Here is a 20,168-nt window from a genome sequence, read left to right on the forward strand (position 1 = left end):
ATCTCTCCTATTTTTTTTATTTCAAAGGAAAGATGACCCAAACTCCTTGTGACTCACTCCCCCATAATTTCCTGTCCTCTTTCTCCTCCAGCAGATATCAGTCTTTAAGTGATCTTCAAAGTCCTTCATAACAGCCCTTGGTAATAACAACTGACACTTATATGTCCAAAAAGTATCTGTAAGAAGTACAAAGAAAAAATACTTAAAAAAAAAAAGAAAAATAAAACTTCCTCCTCCCCCGAAAATATATATATGTATGTATTCCTACTCTGCAGGTATTTTGAGAGTGGCTCAAGAAATATTTTTGTGTTCCTAAAATCATAGAAGTATTTAGCTTCCCGCCTATGAAAGATAATTTCTCTTTGAAATTATTTAGCTGGGAAGCAGTAGAAGGTAACAGAAAGCTCAGTGAAAGTAAACTAAACATAGGGAAGTAATCAATTCACTCAAATAATGAAACTATTGTAGCACAGGGACACTTCCAAATTAGAAAAAAACATCATAGTAGGAGCTGCTTCTAGTTAATTTTTTAAAGTGTCAATCTGTTTAAGGGTTAAAGGACAAAAAATATATATGGTTGATGTTCCTCCTAGTAAATTTGTTTTTAAGTATGAATCATCTGAAAGGTCATAGGACAAAATATTTTATTAACCATTATGTTAATAATCGTGGTTGGAATTTTAAATATATTGAGGACAAGAGTTAGAGACCTGGGTTTCTCTGGAAGTGCAATGTTCCTTAGGACAATTTTCCTTCAATGAGTTTTTAAAACAGAAACCAGCTGAGGGGAGTGCTCTTTCCTGGGAGCAAACCCAGCTTCACCATGCTCTATCCCTTAAGCAAATGAAAAGTGTATGATGCCTTGAAGATGGTAGGTTTAATCCTAACTCCATCCTTGGCCAGCTTCACTTTCTCCCTTCTGACTCTTTTCCCGGGTAAGATAAATTAAGACCTATAACTGATTCTCTGATTTGGGAAGGTTAGGAAAAGATGGATTCAACCATTGGGAAAATGATGTTTGCTCTTGCTTGTCATTTTTAGCTTGATGTGACCTTGTTTTTATGCTCCATCTGCTTGTCTCACTGGAGCCCTTTACCTTAGCATTAGAGATAGAAATAGTCTAGATTTTTAAGACTATTGCTGAATCTTTCTGGTGGAATTGGTTCAAAAGATGGGTGCCTAGGACAAAGGCTGATCTCTGTTTGAAGGTAAAGCCAAACAAACTCATTCATGCTCAGTCGGAATGTGAATTTTCTGTAATTAACATTATACTTTCCCTAGTGAAACAAACCTTTAGTTTCCATGTAGTTGAGCGGTTTTGAGTGAGTTTCTTAGTCCTGAGTTCTAGTTTGATTGCACTGTGGTCTGAGAGACAGTTTGTTATAATTTCTGTTCTTTTACATTTGCTGAGGAGAGCTTTACTTCCAACTATGTGGTCAATTTTGGAATAGGTGTGGCGTGGTGCTGAAAAAAATGTATATTCTGTTGATTTGGGGTGGAGAGTTCTGTAGATGTCTATTAGGTCCACTTTGTGCAGAGCTGAGTTCAATTCCTGGATATCCTTGTTAACTTTCTGCCTCATTGATCTGTCTAATGTTGACAGTGGTGTGTTAAAATCTCCCATTATTATTGTTTGGGAGTTTAAGTCCCTTTGTAGGTCACTCAGGACTTGCTTTATGAATCTGGGTGCTCCTGTGTTGGGTGCATATATATTTAGGATAGTTAGCTCTTCTTGTTGAATTGATCCCATTACTATTATGTAATGGCCTTGTTTGTCTCTTTTGATCTTTGTTGGTCTAAAGTCTATTTTATCAGAGACTAGGATTGCAACCCCTGCCTTTTTTTGTTTTCCATCTGCTTGATAGATCTTCCTCCATCCCTTTATTTTGAGTCTATGTGTGTCTCTGCACGTGAGATGGCATAGATCAATGGAACAGAACAGAGCCCTCAGAAATAATGCCGCATATCTACAACTATCTGATCTTTGACAAACCTGACAAAAACAAGAAATGGGGAAAGGATTCCCTATTTAATAAATGGTGCTGGGAAAACTGGCTAGCCATATGTAGAAAGCTGAAACTGGATCCCTTCCTTACACCTCATACAAAAATTAATTCAAGATGGATTAAAGACTTACATGTTAGACCTAAAACCATAAAAACCCTAGAAGAAAACCTAGGCAATACCATTCAGGACATAGGCATGGGCAAGGACTTCATGTCTAAAACACCGAAAGCAATGGCAACAAAAGCCAAAATTGACAAATGGGATCTAATTAAACTAAAGAGCTTCTGCACAGCAAAAGAAACTACCATCAGAGTGAACAGGCAACCTACAAAATGGGAGAAAATTTTCACAACCTACTCATCGGACAAAGGGCTAATATCCAGAATCTACAATGAACTCAAACAAATTTACAAGAAAAAAACAAACAACCCCATCAAAAAGTGGGCGAAGGACATGAACAGACACTTCCCAAAAGAAGACATTTATGCAGCCAAAAAACACATGAAAAAATGCTCATCATCACTGGCCATCAGAGAAATGCAAATCAAAACCACACCATCTCACACCAGTTAGAATGGCCATCATTAAAAAATCAAGAAACAACAGGTGCTGGAGAGGATGTGGCGAAATAGGAACACTTTTACGCTGTTGGTGGGACTGTAAACTAGTTCAACCATTGTGGAAGTCAGTGTGGCGATTCCTCAGGGATCTAGAACTAGAAATACCATTTGACCCAGCCATCCCATTACTGGGTATATATCCAAAGGACTATAAATCATGCTGCTATAAAGACACATGCACACGTATGTTTATTGTGGCACTATTCACAATAGCAAAGACTTGGAACCAACCCAAATGTCCAACAATTATAGACTGGATTAAGAAAATGTGACACATATACACCATGGAATACTATGCAGACATAAAAAATGATGAGTTCATGTCCTTAGTAGGGACATGGATGAAACTGGAAACCATCATTCTCAGTAAACTATCACAAGGACAAAAAACCAAACACCGCATGTTCTCACTCGTAGGTGGGAATTGAACAATGAGAACTCATGGACACAGGAAGGGGAACATCACACTCCGGGGACTGTTGTGGGGTAGGGGAAGGGGGGAGGGACAGCATTAGGAGATAGACCTAATGCTAAATGACGAGTTAATGGGTTCAGCACACCAACATGGCACATGGATACATATGTAACAAACCTGCACATTGTGGACATGTACCCTAAAACCTAAAGTATAATAACAAAATGAAAAAAACAAAAACAAACAAAAACAAACCTTTAATATCAAGCCCTGAACCCAGTCTTTAATACTTGTGATAACTTCATAAATATATACAATAGATTCTTCCCTCAATATCTCTGAGAAAATAATCTATATCTAAAAGGCTTTTAAACTTTAATCTGAGAGAAGGATTTAGTGTCAGTTATAGTCTCTTTCCTTTTCTTATTTTATTAATAGTAGAACAGATATCTTGTGTCTTCAGACTATGCATCTTTTTATTATATAGTCCAGTTTTTCCAAATTTATAAACTACTACCCACAGTAAGAAACATATTTTATGTTATATTTACTTAAATATATTTGTGAATGCATATGTATATATTACATATACAGACATGTATCTATATGAAACAACAGCTCCAAGAAGCAATACTTACCTTAGTACATCTAATGTACTCTAATATTTCTATCCTAATCCTTTCTTTTTCAAATTAAAAATGGACTGGGGCTGGGTACAGTGACTCCCACCTATAATCTCAGCACTTTGGGAGGCCGAGGTGGGAGGATTACCTGAGGCTGGAAGTTTGAGAACAGCCTGGCCAGTATAGCCAGATCCCATCTCTACTTTTTTTTTTTTAATTAGCTTGGCGTGGTGTTGCCAACCTGTAGCGCTAGCTACTCAAGAGGATGGCTTGAGCCCAGAAGTTTGAGGCTGCAGTGAGGCTGTACTTCATACTTCACTGCAGGTCAGCTTGGGCAACAAAGTGAAATCCTGTATCTAAAAAACAAAACAAAACAAAAACAAGCTGTTGTTGTTTTATTATTTTTATGTTCTACCACCAGGTTATAGGCTGTAGCTTGCAAAACACAGATTAGACAACATGGATATAAATGTATCTGGTTAAAGCAAATTATCTAACTGTCTATATGTATACGTATATATAAAGTCAGATAAGCAATAGTACATACATAGTATTATATATTATATTGTATTCTATGTATAATACCATATGTAGTATTACGTATCTGATTGCCCTTCTCTTGTCTAAAATTTTAACTAAAATAGTGAAATAAGGTACTTTCAGCTTCTTTAAGTCAGAACTTTTTGCAAACAACCAAAGGATCAGATAAAATGGCTGAGCTCACAGTTAAGATGAAAATAAAGTACGGGTCAGGCACAGTGGCTCATGCCTGTAATCCCAGCACTTTGGGAGGATGAGTGGGGCAGATCATCTGAGGTCAGGAGTTCAAGATCAGCCTGGCCAACATGGTGAAACTCTGTCTCTACCAAAAAATACAAAAATTAGCTGGGCATGGTGGTACCTGTAGTCTCAGCTACGAGGGAGGCTGAGGCAGGAGAATTGTTTGAGCTTGGGAGGCGGAGGTTGCAGTGAGCCGAGATCGTGCCACTGCACTCTAGCCTGGGTGGCAGAGTGAGACCTCATCTCCAAAAAGAAAAAAGAGAAGAAAAGAAAGTACAATTTATAAATTGACATGCATATAAATTCATACAGCTACCTATATGCAAAATATCTCTTAATTTTTTTCAGTGATTAAAAACTCTTAGGCGTGATTTAAAAATAGTATTTCCACATGGAATACTCTCAGTCAATGATAGTTTCTATTTAATCTTCTGTGTTGATAATTTTGTGTCCCAGCTTTATGAATAACTGAACAAGATGCCACCAGCTGAGATGAAGCGCTTAGATTTTTTTCATGGAATTACTCTGTTTATCCCTAAATAATAATGAAAATTTTTGTTAAATTCTTAAGTTAACTTGAGGTTTTAATGGTGTTTATGATAAAGTTAGACAATAAACAACAGACAATTGTCTTACTCTTGCCTGTGTTACATGTCTTCACATATTTTCCCCTACTGTAATTTTGGCTAAAGCAGAAGTGGAAGAATTTTGGCTTATGGTTTCACTTATTATCAGAAAATACTGCTGTCATCAGTGATAAATACACAGGAAGATCTGAGGAGGGTTTCCCACTTGGGAAGAGGAATACTGGAAAGTCTATGTACCTGTAACTGCATCCACGGATCATATTCTTGCAATATATAACTTTTTATATAATGTGATGCTTGTTTTTCAACTTGATTTAATAATTGTTACTTTTGTTTATGAAAAAAATCCACAAAGAAGCAAATTAAACTTACATGGTTTGAAAGCACAGGTAGAATTCTAAGATCAAATTCTAAGACCAGAATCTCATTCTGTAGCAGCCTATAGAAGTTCAGAGAGGATACGTAGGCTTTTGAATGAGGGCTCCTTTATGAGCCATTGGAGGAGTGCATTTTAGAAAGATTACTCTGATTGCAGTTGTCATATACAAGGTCAAAAACCAAGAGGAGAAACAATCTGCGTCACTTTTTAGCTCCACACTCAATAACTTCTAAAGCAGCATAAGTGTAGGATGATTGGGTACAACACAGGGCTCTGTAGCAACACAGAAAGAATTATCTAGTGTTTAGCTGTGAACAGAGATGGTTAAGAAGCAGTTTTATTGCAAGCTGGCCACTTGGCACATGGTTAAGTTATGCAGAGTAAAAGACTCTGGTTTGGAGATGGGGGTGCTAAATCTTAGAAAATCACTCAGATTTGAGAATAAGCAAGCTTCTTCACATTACTCTGCTTTTTCTAATTGCTTTGTATGAAATATGAATATTAAATATTATTCATATAAATATTTAAATGAAATAGAATAACTTAGTGGAAGAATTGAAAAAAATAATTACTAGGTATAACTAGTTTCCATGCTCACACACCAAGATGGTAATAAGCTACACATGCATTTGAATGTGGGGCTATTTGTTTAAACTTTTAATCTCACTTTCTCTGCTCCATTTAGAGATATTTTTTAACCATGATTTTATTGAAATAGGCAGTGGGTTGTATATAAATTTCTCTGAAAATATCTAGACAAATCAACTGACTTGCAGTGTTTTTGATGAAATGTTTTCAAAGTTGAGGGAAAATCTAATCCTACTACATTAATTGCCTAGGAACCAACGGTTCAATGTATGGCAGAACTCCTAGCACCTCTAAATGGCCTTTGCTTTATCTTTGTGCAGTGCTTTTTTCAGTACAATATCATAGCCACAGGATACTCTTGGAATGTCCTCCCAAAGTAAAGTGAAGATATTGGCAAGAAACTTACCAAACGTGGTGGATGTCTCCTCCCTACCAATATTTTCAGCAAACTCTTTCAACCGGTAAGTTTTTACACTTTCTAGCTAAATTAGCTGACACTGTCTTAGCATTTATCAGAGAAAAAGAAAACACACCTGGAAAACTTAGGCTTTCTTTTCTTCCCAAAGACATTTTCAATTTTTTTATCATTCAACATATTATATATTCATTATGCTCCTGGTACTAATTCAACAAGCAATTTCTGTGCATTCTCCTCTGTCACTCCCTATGCTAGCTCCTGAGAACACAGGAAGGAAAAGCACAAGCCCACCTCTGGTTGCTCACCTTTAGGGAATAAGATAGAGTCGTAATGTCATAGAGTGCCATTACTTCTGTGATACTGGCATAGACGGTGTGTGCAGAACCCAGAGAACTGGAAGGGCCTGATGACTGGTTATAATATCACTCAAATGATATGGTCCCTTCAAGTTCAACTGTGACATCAGATGATCTACTTTGCAGTTCAGTCAAATAGACTCTCTTGAAGCATAAGAGAACAGCAGGATCTGGCTCAGGAATTTTGTGTTGGATTTCAAAAGGGCTTAGTAGCGCTACACTGCTATGAATATATTTTCATTTAAAGGTTTAGACCATCTGTCCACTTATTTCCCAATGAACAGCTCACTTGATGAAAACAATCTTTTTTATATTCTACCTATTAAAAAACACATATATCAGAACACATACAGAAGAAACTTCAGAAATGTACAAAATATAACCTTGTGGTTTTAATAAGAGCACCATGGAAATATTTTGACAACTAGCTTAAAAGTGATTTTTTATAAGGATAATAAGAAAATTTATATTTAAAAAATAGGCAGTGTTAAATCCTCTTATAGATTGAAATAAAGGAGTAAGGTAGAGGTCAAATAATGCATTTGGGTAATAGACAGGTATGTATGGAGTGGTAGCTATTGATGAGTGACTGACAAGCAGAGAGAGAGAGATAAATATGTATGTGAAGGATTTCAATTATTCATGTTTCTTAGGAGGCAGCTCAGGTTTAACCTAATGGCATCTCATTTACTGTCTGTTACACTTGGAGGTGGTGTGGCAAGCCTAAAGAAGAGAGTGACTTTTTCAAGAAGATCCCTTTGTGACACAGGGGCACTGGGAAATAATAGCTTCGCAACAGTTCCTAGGAGAGAAGAAAAGGCTGAAAAATCCATGTAGCTTTGAATAAAGAATATTCAAGTGCATTTAAATCACTTATCTAAATTTATTATGATAAAATCATGCATTATGTTCACTCCACATTTGCAATTAGATGGTACAACAGATGGTGAAGATTTACAGAAACATTAACATTCTGGGTAAGACAAGTTTAATAAATTTGTCAATGGGAGTCTCTGGGGCTATGGGAAAATGTTTATATGCCAAATAAAATAGGTAGTTAGGTGTGTAGGAAGGCACGGACAAGGAAAGAAGGGTTTTCACATTTCCATTATGGAATTCTGAATTCGGTATTTGCAAAGATTTTTATTATTGTGAGGACTCAAGACAACTTCAAAATTTGTTTCACTGAAGCCCACACATTATACTAAGTATAGGTCTGCCAGAAAAGACGCCTATGGAAAAACTGCAAAACATTTATCTTCGAACAGTCCCTAAACCCAGTAAGCATCAAGTTATCTGGGGCTTCACTTCCCTTTAAAATACAACTAATAGAAATGTCCTCAAAACACAACAATCTCCAGTCTTAGCTTTCACAGCTTTTTCATGCCACATAAACTGTACACCCTAGAAAGTTATTTATTCATTTATTCAATCAATCGAACAAACAAAGAAAAATCATTTATTCAACATTTCCTATCCCAATAGCATAATAGTAAATATTATATTATTTACACTGGGAAAAAGTCTATTCCCTAAGCATCATATTAATATGATAAGAATCCAGAATCTTATATAGAATAGCTTTAGCTTCATCAGTAAAATTCTTTCTTGAAGTATTTTTGATTGGATTTTTCTCATTTGTAGTGAAAAATCACAGTCATCAGATCTTTATAAATTCATTTTTACTTAGTCACTCTCATTCCATCATCTCAAACAAATAAACAATAGTCTTTGCAACAAATTTTCTGAAACAACTGGGCATCTACATGCAAAAGAAGTAAAAAAGATTATAGACAAACGTTACTCTCCCCACAAAATAAAAAATTCAAAATGAATCATAGACTGATATGTAAAACCCAAAACTATAAAATTCCTAGAGGATGACATAGGAGAAAGTCTAGATGACCCTGGGTTTGACAATGACTTTTTAGACCCAATACCACAGGCATGACCTATGAAATAAAGAATTGATAAGCCAGACTTTATTACAATTAAAATTTTCTGGTTTGTAAGAGATACTGTGAATAGAATGGAAAGACAAGCCACAGCCTGGGAGAAAATATTTGAATAAAAACATTTCTGATAAGAAACTGTTATTCAAAATATACAAAGAACTCTCAAATAAAAATTGAACATAATAAAAATTGAACAACCTGATTAAGAAATGGGCAAAGACCTGAGCAGACACCTCACAGTTGGAAAAAAAAATATATGAATATATGTTTAACATCATATCTCATTAGGGAATTATAAATTAAAACAATAATCGGCTATCACTATACACCTAATAGAATGACCAAAATCCAAAACATTGACAATATTAAATACTGGTGAGGATGTGGAGCAACAGGAACTCTCATTTATTATTATTGAGAATGAAAAATGGTACAACTTCTTCTGAAGACAGTTTGGCAGTTTCTTACAAAACTAAACATACTCTCACTATACAATCCATGAATCATGTTCCTTGATATTTACTCAAATTAGTTGAAAACTTCCATCCACACAAAAGCTTTCACAGGGATGTTTATAGCAGATTTACTCATAATTATCTAAACTTGAAAGCAACCAAGATGTGGTTCAGTGAAAGAATGGAAAAACAAACTATGATATATCCAGATAATGGAGTATTGTTGAGTACTAAAAAGAAGTTAGCTGTCAATTCATGAAAAGATCTAGAGGAAACCTAAATGCATATCACTAAGTGAAAGAAACAAACTCAAAAAGGCTAATATATGTATGATTCTACCAATTTGACATTTTGGGAAAGGCAAAACCATGACAACAGAAAAAAGGGACTCCAAGAGATGGGGAAAATATGGAATAATAGGCAAAAAAAGCATGGAAGGTTTTTAGAGCAGTGCAAATATTCTGTATGACACTATAGTGGTATATACATGTCATTATACATTTGTCAAAACTTACTGAATGTACCCACTAAGCGTGAACTCCAATGTAAACTCTGGACTTTGGGCAATAATAATATTGCAGTGTAGGTATGTCAAGTTTAAGAAATGTACCACTATGGTGAGAGATTTTATGTGGGAGAGGCTATGCATGTGTGTTAGAAGAGGGTGTCAAGGGTTACAAGGGAAATCTCTGTAGTTTCTGCTCAATTTTGCAGTGAACCTAAAACTGCTCTAAAAATAAAGCCTGTTAAAAAACAATTTTAAGATAAAATGTGCAATGAGTCTTACTCTTAAGAGTAGTTTCAAAGGTGTACGTACATACACCAAATACTAAAAATTCTGCAAGAACAATTTTATGTTGGGTGTGGTGGCTCACACCTGTAATCCCAGTGCTTTGGGAGTCAAGAGGATTGGTTGAAACTTAGAGTTTGAGACCAGTCTGGGCAACATAGCGAGACTCCTGTCTCTACAAAAAAATTTTTTAAATAGCTCAGCATAGTGAGGCATGCCTGTGGTCATAGCTACTTGAGAAGCTGAGGCAGGAGGATTACTTGAGCCCAAGAGTTCAAGCCATGATCATGCCACTGCACCCCAGCCTGGGTAATGAAGCAAGACCCTGCCTCAAAAAAAAAAAAAAAAAAAAGAACCATTTTATATAATTTTATACCAGGCTACATAATGTCTTTTAAAAGGAATTCAAGGATATGAGTCAGACTTCTGACTCCATAGCTTCATAGCTTTCTAGTTCAAACATTTCTATTAAGATAATAAAACGACTACTGAGTTGACACTTACTAACCAACAACACTTTGCTAAATGTTTTACATCTATTATCTAGCTCCTCCCCATATCCCTATGAAGTAGATATTAGTAAAATGCAAACTGAGATTAGATAATGTCCAGAGTTACACAGCTAGCAAAAGATGGGAATCAATCATCGTCAAGCTGTCTGACTCCAAAGTCTCACTCTAAATATCTCTGCAAGCAATATTACCCATTCTGCTTCATTTGTTCCTGGGTGGGCAAGTACTTCATACTCAATTATTTTAATTTAATAATAACCTCTACAAATCTGTAGCTTCTGCTAAAATACTGGAATATGTTCTGAGTTTTTACCCCTTTTGAATAATTAATATTCTACTTCCTTAACTCCAGCATTTGAAGTTATATTTTCTCCAGCATTCTTCTGACTACAGGATTGGCACCACTGCACCACTGGCACTCCTATTTTAGTCTCTGATGTTCCTGCTAATAGATTATCCATCTGTTATTCTGTCATTTTTTTTGCTATGTAACTATATTACTTTATGTAGCAGTGGACCGAGTCAATGAATATGGGATCTCCAGCAACACGTCGACAAGGTAATTTAGTTAGAAATCTGCCAGATTCAATATCTGATATGCTGTGTGTTTACTTCAGCAATCAACAAAAAATAATAAGGTTCATCGTATTAAGATTGTATAAAGCACAAGATTCAAACAATTGCATTTTTTAATATTGGACATATTCCAAGAATTATATTATAATACTGCTATTTGAAATTTAAAGATTAGAGCATGGCAAGAAAAAGAAGTAAAAAAAGTGAAATGGAAGATCCTTTTGGTAATAAACCAAAGATATATGGAAAGAGAGACAGATAATGTGTATAGTAAAATTCTATTTAATCCAAACCTAGTAATATTTTCAGAAAAATTATTATAAGAAGTTAGATGAGATGCAGATCTTCCTTGAGAGCACATGATAAGAAAAAACAGGTATTTGTGTTAAAACATGATACTAGTAACAAGTTAAAATTTAATCCATTTGCTTTTTAAAATTAAGACAAAAATAAATTGAGTTGTATATCCCACAGCTAAATATAAAACACATTTGCAAGTAAACAATACGTAGAGGAAGAAATATAGAATGTGACTACATGAAGATCTGTATATATGTAGCAATAAACTAGAAAATGAAAAATAACTCATTATTATTAAACAAATGAAAAAATATATACCTTCAATAAAGACACTAGGTAGAAGTTATATAAATATTTTCTTTCACATTTTTAAGGAACAGAAAATTTTCTTGCTACATAAACTATTTCAGAACATTTAAAAATTAAAATGTTTCTAATTCATTTTGCTGAGATCATATGGCCCTGAAGTAAAAAAAAAAAATTACAAAGGTAGTACAAAATAAAGAAAATTATGAAACCATTTATTTTATAAATACAGATGAAAAAGTGTTTGCACCCAAACTCACAAAATTAAAACTCAGCAAAATAAACCAGAAATTAATTAAAATAATAAAACACCATGACCATGTGAAGTTATTTCCAGAATATGATGTAATATTTGAAAATCATGCATTAGATCAATGGATTATTGGCAAAAATAATTATTTTGTAAAGGCTGAAAGGGTATCATGTAAAACTAGTATAACTATTTTTGATAATTACTCCTAGAATGAGAAAAACAAAAATGTCTTCATGTCAGTTTTCAGATAATAGCCAAAGGTTAAATGTAAAAAGGGGGAAATAACATCGCTCTTCTTGTTAACTCTTGTTAACTATTTTTAGTTTGGAAAATATTGTTATTTTGTTTAATAAAAGTATTGTTTATATTTATGTTCAATGGGTTTTTCATTATTTTAAAATTAACATTTTAAAAATATCAGCTTTAATTTTTATTGTTGTAAATATTGATGAATATAACCAATACTAAGAAAAAATCTTAGGTACCCTCAATAATTGTTAAGGATATAAAAATGTGGTCTTCAGGCTAAAAGCTAAAAAGTTTGAGAGTTGTTCAATGACAATCATGTAGTCACCTCCTAAATTATGACTTGAGTTTTCCCATCACTCCAGAACTTTTCCTCATGTTCAGGACACCACCTAGGCAACTACTATAATGACTTCTATCACAATATATTATTTTTTGTTTTTTTTCGAACTTCAGGAAAAATTGCATACTTTTTAAAACCATTGATAATTGTTATCATTAATAAAATGTATTATTTTCAAATATTAAACTATAGGTACATTTTTAGAATTAACTTACCTTGATCATAGTGTTGTATTGTTTTAATTATTTTCTGGCTTTATTTTGCTGAGCTTTGATTTCTTGAAATTTGAATGCAAATATTTTACATCTGTATTTGTAAAATAAATGGTTATATAATTTTTTTAATTTTGTACTGCCTTTGTAATTTTATCAAGGCTAAATGATTTCAGTAAATACATTTCTTTTATGTTTATATTCCTTCCTTAAACACAATAAAATTTATTCATTCTGTTGCATGTCAGTCGTTCATTCTTTCTATTAGTTTATAACACTACAAGAAGTTCATAAGACTACTACCAGGTAGTATTAATTGTGTGAATATACCATCATATGTTTACCAGTTCTCCTGTTAATTAACATCACATCTTGGTTGTTTTCAGTTTTTGGCTGATATGAATACCACTGTGATGGACATTCTGTATAGTTATTTTGTGGACATGTTCACTAATTTATCTTGGATATATGCCTAGGTGTGTTATTGTTGGATTACAGAAGAGGCATCTATTTAACTTTGTAAGAAGTGACTGAACACTTTTCCAAAGTGGTATACCATTTTAGTATAGCAATACATAGCAAAAGTTCCTTTTGCTTTACATTCTAGTTAATATTCTAGTGGCCTTATAATAGTATCTTATTGTAATTGTAATTCCCAAAGAAATAATGGTGCTGAAAACTTTTTCAAATATCTATTGGCCATTTGGATATCTTCGTTGGTGAAGTATTCATTTCAGTATTTTGACTTTTTAAGTTATTTTGGAAAGGAGAGGGTGGAGTTTGTCATTTTCTTACTGATTTGCAACTGTTGCTTTACTCTGGATGCAAAAACACGGAGAAATCCTTAAAATCTGGGTTTCCCGTGAGATGAGGAATATGTTGTTTCACTACATTAACTGTTTTACATGTAAAAGAAGTGCATATAATGTCATGTTGCATACCTTAAATATGCATAATAAAATATCTTTAAAAATAAATTCTTAAGAACAAGAAAATAATTTTTAAAAAAATTTGACACGTCATTAGAAAAATGGTATGGTACATGGCTTATAAAACAGCTACATTTTTCCCCTGTATTTGTATCCTATGTTATGTAATTTTGCTATGCTCTCCCATATAGCGTCTGCACTCATATTCCCTGACTCTTATCCTTGTTACTATGCTCAGCTACATAATTTGTTTTGGTTAATGGGATATTAGCAAATATGATGTAACTAGAGGCTTAAAAAATTGCTTACAAGTTTCCCCTTTCTCTCTTTTCACTGATTCCTTCCTAAACACATGCCTGGGATTGCCTTCTGGAGGATGGTATATGAGGAGCAGTGCTATGTCAGTGTAGTCATCACAGCCAATGATCTCTCTGAGCAGGTAACAGCCAACCAACCCTCAAACATGTGAGACAGCACAAGCAAAATTAACAAAGCCTACTTTACCAAACCGCAGCTGACTGCAAATGCATGAGTAAACCCAGACTAGGTAATCACTCTGCCAATCCACTACTGCGAGGTAAATAATTATTTTATTAAGCCACTGGGTTTTGTGGTTGTTTGTTATGCAACACGATTGTTGTAATAGATAACTGATTCATGGGGGCAAATTATTGCACGAAAGGAATTTACACAAATAATGCAGAAAGTATTTAAATGTATTAGTAATAACCAGGACAATTTAAACTCAATCAATAATGATACAGTTTTTCTCACTCATTATATTGGCAAATACTTTATGTTTAAAAATATGCAACATAGCCCAGAGAAATGAATACAATAGTGGGACTATAGCTTGTTATATCTTTTCTGGAAGGTAAATAGACAATATATAAACACTTAAAATATGCATTCTGAGGCAAACTACTCAGCCAAAATCATATGGGAGCCTAGAAAGGCTCCCTAAAGAGGTGATAAAGTAACTGAGTGACCCCTAGTGGTACACATTCCCACCATGACTGCTGCAATCTTAGCCACCAGAAAGCCCCTTAACGCCTGCATGCCCTAAGAAAAATGTAGGGAGCCTGGAGCTCACACACTCCCTGAGTTGTAAGCATCTACAGCAATGCATCATGTTGACAGTGTAGCCCACACCAGAGTACGTCCTGTCTTGTGCCCCAACAGCCTCTGCACTTCTACATTCCTAGATGCCTGCATGCCAGTGATGGCTATTGCTGCCAGGGCCAAAGTATAAGACATTGGCAGCAAGCCCCACCACCCCTGGCAGCAGGGCTACCATGTGTTTACATGTGCCCTGAGGAAAGGCTACCCTTCTTGCAGCTGCCACCTAGGGCCAAAGTATGTACTCCTCAGCTGCTTGTTTATGGCTGCGGCTAATGAAAGCAACCTTATACTCTCCAGCAACAGGGGCACACCATAGCTGGTTCCACTCCCACCTAAGTGTTTCACTGGGGATGTGGAGATCACCTTGTTCCTGCCTACCACAGCCAGCACCTATATGTACCACTAGAAGGCCTAAGGATAGGTCCACTTGGTTTAGCTCTACGGCCCCCCATCAAGTGCTCAGTTCCCTAGAACATTCCTGAAGCCTAGGTATCACCCTAACTTATAAACCACTGTTGGGACCTGAACACTCTGACTTGGGCCTGAAGACAAGCTGACTCAACATACCATACCACAACTTGCACCAACCTGCATGTATCACCCGTAGCCTGGGGATTGCCCCACCAAACCCACTAAATCCACTACAAACAAACAACAACGTGAAATGCATGGGAGACAGAGGATTGTCCTGTGACTACTACCCCCACTGTCCATGCCAATCCCACTTCCCAGGGTTCCAAGAACACACCAACCAACCCGACCTACTGTTGCCACTGCTGGTACCAACCAGGCTGCCTGGAAACCTAAGAATCGGCACACCTGGACTGATTAACACCAGGGCCAGCATACAGTGTCCTGAAGCCCAAGGACAGGCATGCTTGGCCTGCCACTGCCACCACTGGGCCCCAGAGACTGGCCCAACTGATGCCCTATCCCAACAGAACTTTATGACAGACCCCACTAACAACTGTGCCCTAAGCCACAGAGGAAATCACAGATAACACTGACACTGTTTATAGCTCAACAAATAAACAGAGACTACACTGCTGCACACATCCAGATGCAACGCCAAAGTGCCCTATACAACAAACACCATGGATACATCTTCAGAAAAATATCCTCCCCTATAAAAGCAAATTTTAAAAATTGGAAGAAGTGATAGCTATGCCAGATGTACAGATATCAATGTAAGGACACAGGAAATATAAAAAAAGCAAGGAAATAAGAAAACTTCAAAGGAACACAATAATTCTCTGGCAACAATTTCCAATGAAAAAGAAATTTATAAATTTCTGGAAAATAATTTAAAAAATTATATTTAAGAAGCTGAGAGAGATAAAAGGGAACTCAGAAAAACAACAAAAAATCAGAAAAACAAATCAGGATACGAATAAGAAATTTATCAAAGATATATATATATATATCATTAAAAAGAACAAAAGAGAAATTCTGGAATTGAAAAATTTGTGTTGAAATACAAAATACATATAAAAGCTTCAAGACTAGACTAGATCAAGCAGCAGAAAGAATTTCAGAACTTGAAGAATGGTCTTTTCAAATAAGTCAGTCAGACAAAAATAAAGAAAAAGATATTTATAAAAAATAAACAAGGCCTACATGACATAAGGGACACTACAAAGTGACCAAACATTTGAATTTTCAGTGCCCTAGAAGGCAGAGGGGAAAATGAAAGGGATTGAAAATCTATTCTATAAAATAATACGTGAAAATTTCCCAAGTCTAGCAAGAAATTTACACATCCAGATACAGGAAACTCAGAGATACTCAAGTCAGCACAATGCAAAAACATCTCCACAGTACACTACAGTCAAAATGTCAAATGTCATAGATAAAGAGAGAATTCTAAAAACAGCAATAGAAAAGCATCTAGTCACTCATTAGGGATCCCCATCAAAGTAACAGCAAATTTCTCAGCAGAAACCTTGTAGACCAGGTGATGAAGGAATTATATATTCAAAATGATGTAAAAAAAATTAGCCAAAGATACTATATCAAGAAACATTATCCTTTATAAATGAAGGAGAAATAAAGTCTTTCTCAGATAAGCAAAAGCTGTGGGAATTAATCAGCACTATACTAGCCTGACAAGAAATGCTGAAGGGAGTTCTACACTTGGAATAAAAAGAAAGAGGTTCTACACCTGGAAGCAAAAAGACAATAACTACTATCATGAAAATTCACAAAAGCAGTGGACTGAAGGTTACACTGCAGCTGTATGCTTCCCAATTCTCTGGTGCTGCTATACTGGCGACATGGGGTCCCCACAGACCTAGAAATTCCAGCCCCTCTTTCTCAACCCAGAGCAAATTGGAGACGTCTGAGTGAGAGTCCAATTGATTTCCAAAACTCATGTTATGTAAGGAAGCCACCAAGAAGAGCAAAGAAAAGGAGCCAGGGATGGCTCCTCCTCAGGGACACTTGACTTTCAGGGATGTGGCTATAAAATTCTCTGTGGAGGAGTGGAAATGCCTGAAACCTGAGCAGACGGCTTTATACAGGGAAATGATGTTGGAGAACTACAGGAACCTGGAGTCTGTGGATAGCTCTTTAAAATCCATGATGGAGTTCTCATCAACAGGGCAAGGCAATACAGAAGTGTTCCACACAGGGACATTGGAAAGACATGATTTTTGCTTCCCAGAAATCGAGAAAGATATTCTAACTTTCAGTTTCAGTGGCAAGAAATTGAAAGAAATGGCCATGAAGCACCCATGACAGAAATCAAAGAGTTAACTTGTAGTACAGATAGACATAATCAAAGGCACACTGGAAACAAGCCCATTAAAGATCAGCTTGGATTAAGCTTGTATTAAGCTTTCATTTGCATCTACCTGAACTGTACATATTTCAGACTAAAGGGAAAATTGGTAATCAAGTGGACCAGTCTATCAATGACGCTTCCTCAGTTTCAACATCCCAAATAATTTTTGTAGGCTCAAAACCCATATTTCTAATAAGTGTGGGAATAATTTCATCCATTCTTCATTATTCACACAAATACAGGAGGTACACATGAAATAAAATCTTTTCCAATGTAATGAGTGTGGCAAAGCCTTTAATTATAGCTCACACTTAAGGAGACATCACATAACCCATTCAGGAGAGAAACAATATAAATGTCATATATGTGGCAAAGTCTTTCATCAGAAGTAATACCTTGCATGCCACCATAGAGTTCATACTGGAGAGAAACCTTAGAAGTGTAATGAGTGTGGCAAGACCTTCACTCAGAAGTCTTACCTTCAATGCCATCATAGACTTCATACTGGACAGAAACCTTACAAATGTGAAGAATGTGACAAAGTTTATAGTTGCAGATCACAACTTAAAACACATAGGAGAATTCATACTGGAGGAAAAAACATACAAATGTAAGGTTTGTGACAAGGCTTTCTGGGATAATTCATGCCTTTCACGCCATAAGAGAGTTCACATTGGAAAGAAACCTTACACATGTAATGAATGTGACAAGGCTTTTAGTAGAAAAGCACACCTTGCACTTCATCATAGACTTCACACTGAAGAGAAACCTTAACGTTTGTGACAAGGTTTTTTGGCATGACTCATGTCTTGTACAACATCAGAGACTTCATACTGGAGAGAAACCTTACAAGTGCAATGAGTGTGGTAAGGCCTTCGCTTGAAATTCAGCCCTTGTAATGCGTAAAGCAATTCACGCTGGAGAGAAACATTACACATGTAATGAATGTGGCAAGGCTTTTAGTAGAAAAGCAAACCCTGCACTTCATCATAGACTTCATACTGGAGAGAAACCTTACAAATGTGAAGAATGTGACAAAATTTACAGTTGCAGGTCACACCTTGGAAGACATAAAAGAATTCATACTGGAGAAAAACCATACAAATATAAGGTTTGTGATAAGGCTTTCTGGAGGGATTCATGCCTTGCGCAACATCAGAGAGTTCATACTGGAGAGAAATCTTACAGATGTAATGAATGTGGCAAGGTTTTCAGTCAAAAAGCAAACCTTGCATGTCATTATGGAAGTCATACTGGAGAGAAACTTTACAAGTGTAATGAGTGTTGCAAGACTTCAGTCAGAAGTCATTTCTTACAGGCCATCATAGACTTCATACTGGAGAGAAACATTACAAGTGTAATGAGTGTGGCAAGACCTTCACTTGAAATTCAGCCCTTGTAATTCATAAGGCAATTTATACTGGAGACAAATCTTACAAGTATGATGAATATGGCAAAGTTTTTAATCAACAATCAAATCTTGCACAACATTAGAGAGTTCATACTGGAGAGAAACCTTACACGTGTAATGAGTGTGGCAAAGCCTTTAGTGGGCAGTCTACACTTATTCATCATCATGCAATCAATGGTATAGGGAAACTTTACAAATGTAATGATTCTCACAAAGCCTTCAGTAATGCTACAACCTTTGCAAATCATTAGAGAATCCATAATGAAGAGAGATCTTACAAGTATAGTAAATGTGGCAAATTTTTCAGACATCATTCATACCTTGCAGTTCATTGGTGAACTCATGCTGGAGAGAAACCCTACAAATGTCATGATTGTGCAAGGTCTTCAGTCAAGCTTCATCTTATGCAAAAATAGGAGAATTCATACAGGAGAGAAACCTCAAGTGTGATGATTGTAGCAAAGTCTTGACTTCACATTCACACAGCATTAGACATCAGAGAATCTATACTGGACAGAAATATTACAAATGCCATATGTATGGCAAGGTCTTCAGTCCGAGGTTAATCCTTGCAGAACATCAGAAAATTCCTTTTTGAGATAATTGTTCCAAATACAATGACTATAGAAGATCATAAAGCTTTAATTGGCATTAGATCCTTCAGCATTGACTTGAGATTGAGTTGACTTAACATTGAGTTCAAGCATAATTGACATTAAAATGTTTATGTTAAGTATGGGGGGAACCAGCCCCCAGTATTTCAATGTAGTTTCTTTCTAAGTGTCGCCCAGTCTGAGAAATAATGAGAAAGAGTACAAAGAGAGGAATTTTACAGCTGGGCTGCCGGAGGTGACATCACATATCGGTAGATCCGTGATGCCCACCTGAGCTGCAAAACCAGCAGGTTTCTATTAAGGACTTCAAAAGGGGAGGGGGTGTATGAACGGGGAGTAGGTCACAAAGATCACATGCTTCTGAGGCCAGTAAAGATCACAAGGCAAAGGGCAAAGCAAAGATCACAAGACAAAGGGCAAAATCAGAATTACTGATGAGGGTCTATGTTCATCTGTGTACGTATTGTCTTGATAAACATCTTAACAACAGAAAACAGGGTTTGAGAACAGAGAACCAGTCTGACCTCAATTTCACCAGAGTGGGGTTTTTCCCCACCCTAGTGATCCTGAGGGTACTGCAGGAGACCAG

General features: G+C 35.8%; 2 pseudogenes; both read left to right on the forward strand.

Moving 5' to 3' along the window:
* The first annotated feature begins 17,142 nt into the window (after positions 1–17,142).
* Positions 17,143–17,831, forward strand: LOC129470075 (putative protein ZNF321; annotated as a pseudogene).
* A 621-nt stretch (positions 17,832–18,452) lies between these two features.
* LOC129469602 (putative zinc finger protein 137) lies at positions 18,453–19,563 on the forward strand (annotated as a pseudogene).
* Positions 19,564–20,168: the final 605 nt, after the last annotated feature.

The sequence above is a fragment of the Symphalangus syndactylus genome, chromosome 20 (genome assembly GCF_028878055.3).
Source record: "Symphalangus syndactylus isolate Jambi chromosome 20, NHGRI_mSymSyn1-v2.1_pri, whole genome shotgun sequence".
Taxonomy (NCBI): Eukaryota; Metazoa; Chordata; class Mammalia; order Primates; family Hylobatidae; genus Symphalangus; species Symphalangus syndactylus.